Source organism: Lathyrus oleraceus, chromosome 5 (genome assembly GCF_024323335.1).
Source record: "Lathyrus oleraceus cultivar Zhongwan6 chromosome 5, CAAS_Psat_ZW6_1.0, whole genome shotgun sequence".
NCBI classification, from domain to species: domain Eukaryota; kingdom Viridiplantae; phylum Streptophyta; class Magnoliopsida; order Fabales; family Fabaceae; genus Lathyrus; species Lathyrus oleraceus.
This window is the reverse complement of record NC_066583.1, coordinates 47,391,944-47,397,504: the sequence shown is the minus strand read 5'-3', so window position 1 is coordinate 47,397,504 and position 5,561 is coordinate 47,391,944. Positions and strand designations below refer to the sequence as shown.

General features: G+C 38.3%; 1 non-coding gene across 1 annotated transcript; it reads right to left on the bottom strand.

The window, feature by feature from the left end:
• Positions 1-2,012: 2,012 nt before the first annotated feature.
• Positions 2,013-2,119, bottom strand: LOC127088762 (small nucleolar RNA R71). Its single transcript, XR_007790580.1, has one exon. It is a non-coding gene; the product is annotated as a small nucleolar RNA R71 (small nucleolar RNA).
• Positions 2,120-5,561: the final 3,442 nt, after the last annotated feature.

Sequence of the window (5,561 nt, the reverse complement as noted above, 5' to 3'; positions counted from 1 at the left end):
TATGGACTCTTGATTATTGACCATGGTGCCCAAATTCCACAAGAATGGCCACCATCCACTACTTTGACTGACTGTTGACTGTCTTTGACTTTCTTGACTGATTGTGCATGAACTGCTGGCTTCCGAGCCTTCAACCCTTGACTTTAGCACTTCAAATGGACCTCTAAGTCATGTGAACTTGTTGGATAAACCCTAGGGCCTTTGCTCCTTGAGAAACACACTTGCTTGCTTGGTTGACTGATCTCCTGATCAGTTTGACCTAATTCTTGCTTGCTTGCTCTTGAGGCAACTGGGGACAATGCAATGTTATGCAATGTATCATGATATGCTATGACCTAATATGAAATGGTATGTACAATGATAGGTGCAAATTCGAGGTGCTACACCGGTCTGTGGTGGAGTGTTCAAGACTGCTATTTAATTATTCAGGTTCTATATTTATTTGTTGAATTTATATATGCTTGTTTTTACTATTAATTTATACTGCTTGCATGCGATGAATCTGTTTATGCATGATGTTTATTTAAGTTTGTTTAGCATGTCTGGCTAATTTATTTAGATATCGGTATGTAAAGTAAGCGGAATGAAGGAATCAAAACTAAGTTGGTTTAATTAAGTTTAAAATTAAAATCACTCTTTTTACGGTCTCAATTTACAGGTTTAATAACAAAGTTTTTGTACGAAAGTAAAAGACATAAAGAAGTTAAAATCAATAGAGCGAGAGTTTGAGGTTTTGACTGGACAGTGTAAATTGGACATTAATTCTAGATCAGGGCGAGAGCAATTTTTAGAGTTAATTAAATTCTAACCTTTTCAAAAAGTATTTTTAAAGATTGAATGTGAGGACGAGAGTTAAGCATTTGAATTTAATTATATAACCTAAGTCAACAGAGCGAGAGTTTGAGATAAGGGTGTTTAAACGATTAGTGTTTTCTTAAAAAGAGTTTCTACGGATTCTATTGTCTTCAAAAAGTGGTTTTTGACTTAACTATAAGTGACAACTACGTTAATATAAAATCATAGTTTATTCAACAGAGCGAGAGTTTGAGATAAAACTTTTAACCAATAGTGTCAACTGAAAAGATTTACTTTAAAACCAAGAAACCAATAAAGAATTGATTCCCTAATTACGATGAATTACATACCGATATCCGCTTATTAGATATTAATTTTAGATCTTATTTTAGTTCTAGTTTTTTCCCCCAAAAATCAAAGTATTACCTGCCTTAGCTTTACGAAGTAACCTTAGATAACGGTATATCGATTCATAAGTCCCTGTGGGATCGATATCTTTTAAAACTACGCGATAGAACTGTGCACTTGCAGTTTGTACCCCAAATTCGACTCATAAAGCCGCGATCAAGTTTTTGGCGCCGTTGCCGGGGACTTTTATTTAGTCGATATCGTAACTCTTCTGTTACGCTGTAGAGACTAAGGCTTTTCTTTCTCTTTTCTTTCTTTCGTTGATTTGTATGCCACGCACTCGCTCACAAGGCGAGCCGTTCTACTTACAAATCAACGATATCGAACTATATCTCCGAGTCTTACGACGAATTCGGGAATATCGTGCTGCAAAGAATCTCCCTCCTGTAGAACTTCCTGATTTCAAAAATATTTTCCCTTCGATACCCGAGATGGCAGAACCAGCTCGTGCTCTTAGAGATTACGCCTCTCCATCGCAAGATGAACCGCATTCAAGTATTGCTCCACCTGCAATCGAAGCAAACAACTTTGAACTCAAACCTTCACTGTTGCAGGCAGTGCAACAGAACCAATTCTCTGGAAATCCTACTGAGGATCCTAACCTTCATTTATCCGTATTTGTCCAATACGCTGATACTGTTAAAGCTAATGGTGTCACTTCAGAGGCAATTTGACTTCGTCTTTTTCCTTTCTCACTAAGAGATAGCGCTAGAAGATGGCTTCAATCTCTTCCTTCCAACTCAGTCACCACATGGAACGAGTTGAAGAAAGTCTTTCTTGCTCGATATTTTCCGCCAAGCAAAACAGCTATGTTAAGAGCCCAAATAAATGGATTTAAACAGAAAGATAACGAGTCTCTTTTCGAAGCATGGGAAAGATACAAAGACATGATGAGACTTTGTCCACACCATGGTTTAGAAGACTGGTTAGTAATTCATACATTCTATAATGGTCTCCTGTACAACACGAGGTTAACAATAGATGTCGCCGCAAGTGGTGCACTAATGAACAAACCTTATGCTGACGCTTACCAACTTATCGAAAGCATGGCTCAAAACCACTATCAGTGGGAAACCGAACGAACAATGGTGGAAAAACCTTAAACGAAAACTGGCATGTACGAGATAAGTAACCTTGATCATGTTAATGCAAAAGTGGATGCTCTGGTCCAGAAAATTGAAAGTTTAAATGCATCACCTCCAGCCACCGTAGTTGCCATAACTCAGAATTGCGAAGTCTGTGGAATCCAAGGTCAAACTCCTGCAGATTGTCAACTCCTAACAGGAATCCAAGCGGAGCAAGTAAACTATGCTCAAGGAAGCCCCTACTCACACACCTATAACTCAAATTGGAAGAATCATCCCAATTTTTCATATAAGAGTAATAATGCTCTATACGCACCTGGACAATCTCCAAATCAAGCCCCAGCTATACCTCCGGGATATCAGAAGCCGATCCCATCTATATCTAACAATAACGCCCCTAGGAAATCCAATTTGGAAATCATGATGGAAAACTTTATAGCTTCTCAACAGCAAACCAATAAAGATTTCTTAAACCAGAATGTACACACTGGCGAACAAATTAAACAACTAGCAAGTAAAGTAGATGCCCTAGCTACTCATAACAAAATGCTGGAAACGTAAATATCACAAGTAGCTCAACAACAAATGCCTACTGCTGCCCCAACTGGTACATTTCCTGGCCAACCCCAACCTAACCCGAGAAGCCACGCTCATGCAATTATACTAAGAAGTGGAATGGAAGTGGAAGGACCGCCTGACCCAAGGATAGAAAACCAAAACTCTAAAAGGTCAACTGAGGAGGAAAGTGAACCTAAGGAAAAGGAAGAAAGGAATAAGGAAACCGTAGAAAAGAAGGAACCTTATGTACCTCCACCACCTTATAAACCACCTATCCCTTACCCTCAAAGGCTTATTAAAACCAAAGATGCGGGCCAATTCAAAAAATTTGTCGACCTTCTAAAACAATTAAACGTCACAATTCCGTTTACAGAAGCTATTACGCAGATGCCCTCATATGCTAAGTTCTTAAAAGAAATTCTTTCTAATAAAAGGAAACTTGAAGATAGCGAAACCGTTACACTCACCGCTGAATGTAGCGCTATAATACAGAATATGCCTCCTAAACTTAAAGACCCAGGTAGTTTCTCTATACCCTGTCACATAGGAAAATTTGTCATTGACAAAGCCTTATGCGATTTAGGAGCCGGTATTAGTGTTATGCCTTTATCCATATGCAAGAGACTTGAAATGGGAGAATTAAGACCAACTAAAATGTATGTGCAACTAGCAGATCGTTCCGTCAAATATCCTGTAGGAATTCTTGAAAACGTTCCAGTGCGCATAGGTCAATTCTACATTCCAACTGATTTTATAATTATGGATATTAGAGAAGATGAAGTTACACCCATTATACTGGGAAGACCGTTCTTAGCAACTGCCGGTGCAATCATAGACGTAAAACGAGGACGACTCACTTTTGAAGTAGGAGGAGAGAAAATTGAGTTCATTCTTTCCCAATTTTTGAAAGCACCTGCAATAGAAGATACATGTTACTTCATGGATATCATCGATGAATGCATAAAAGAAACGGAGTTAGAAAAAGACAAATCATCTGACTATCTTGTAGAAGACAAACTTAACCAATGTTTAGCAATAACACCGGACCCTACGCAATGCCTTAAGAAACCAACCTTAGACCTGAAAACACTTCCCAAGAATCTAAGATATGAATTCCTAGACTTAGAACTTGAACGACCAGTGATAGTTAATGCTGACCTAGGAAGACTCGAAACAGAAAAACTCCTGCATATCTTAAGAAAATATCCAACCGCACTAGGTTACAACATCACCGATCTTAAAGGAATAAGTCCTTCTATTTGTATGCACCGCATCATGCTAGAAGAAGACTGTAAAACTTCTAGGGAACACCAGAGGAGACTAAACCCGATCTTGAGTGAGGTAGTGAAGAAGGAAATAACCAAGTTATTAGAGGAAGGTATCATATATCCTATATCTGATAGTAAATGGGTTAGTCCTGTACACGTAGTACCAAAGAAAGGAGGTATAACAGTCATTGAAAATGAAAAAGGAGAAACTATAACCAAACGAATCGAATTGGGTTGGAGAATGTGCATTGACTATAGGAAACTAAACAAAGCAACCCGAAAAGATCATTTCCCTTTACCATTCATTGACCAGATGTTAGAACGATTAGCAAAACATTCATATTTCTGCTATCTAGACGGTTACTCAGGTTTCTTTCAAATACCAATTCATCCTGATGACCAAGAAAAGACAACGTTCACGTGCCCTTTTGGTACCTTCGCTTATAGACGAATGCCGTTTGGCTTATGTAATACTCCTGCAACTTTCCAAAGATGCATGATGGCAATATTCGCCGATTTTCTAGAAAACATCATGGAAGTATTTATGGATGACTTTTCCGTATGCGGACAAAGCTTTGAAGAATGTCTTGAAAACCTGGAGAGAGTTCTAGAGCGATGTGTAAAAGTAAACCTAGTACTTAATTGGGAAAAATGCCACTTCATGGTACAAGAAGGTATTGTTTTAGGACACATCATCTCAAATAGAGGAATTGAAGTAGACAAGGCCAAAATAGTGGTAATCGAAAACCTTCAACCTCCGAAAACTGTGAGAGAAGTACGAAGCTTCTTAGGACATGCCGGTTTTTACTGACGATTCATTAAAGACTTCTCTAAAATAACTAAACCGTTGACCGGATTATTGATGAAAGATGCTGAATTCATATTCGACAATAAATGTTTAGAAGCATTTCAAACGTTAAAACAAGCACTGATCTCCGCACCCATAATGCAGACACCAGATTGGAATGAACCATTCGAAATAATGTGTGATGCCAGTGATTACGCTGTAGGTGCTGTTTTAGGACAACGAAAGGATAAAAAGCTTCATGTTATATATTACGCAAGTAGAACTCTAGATGAAGCACAAATGAATTACGCCACAACCGAGAAGGAACTTCTAGCAGTAGTGTTTGCGCTAGATAAATTTCGTTCTTACTTGGTCGGAGCCAAAATAATCATCTACACTGACCACGCTGCTATCAAATACCTCTTAACTAAAAAGGATGCTAAACCTAGACTCCTAAGGTGGATCCTGTTGCTACAAGAGTTCGATTTGGAAATCAAAGACAAGAAAGGAATTGAAAACGTAGTAGCAGATCACCTCTCTAGACTTGAGAACCTTGAATCGGAAAGAACATCAATTAACGATGATTTCTCATACGATAAGCTTATAGCTACCTTAGAAGAAAATAAAGCTGATAAATAGGTAGAAACCACTTTAGCTATA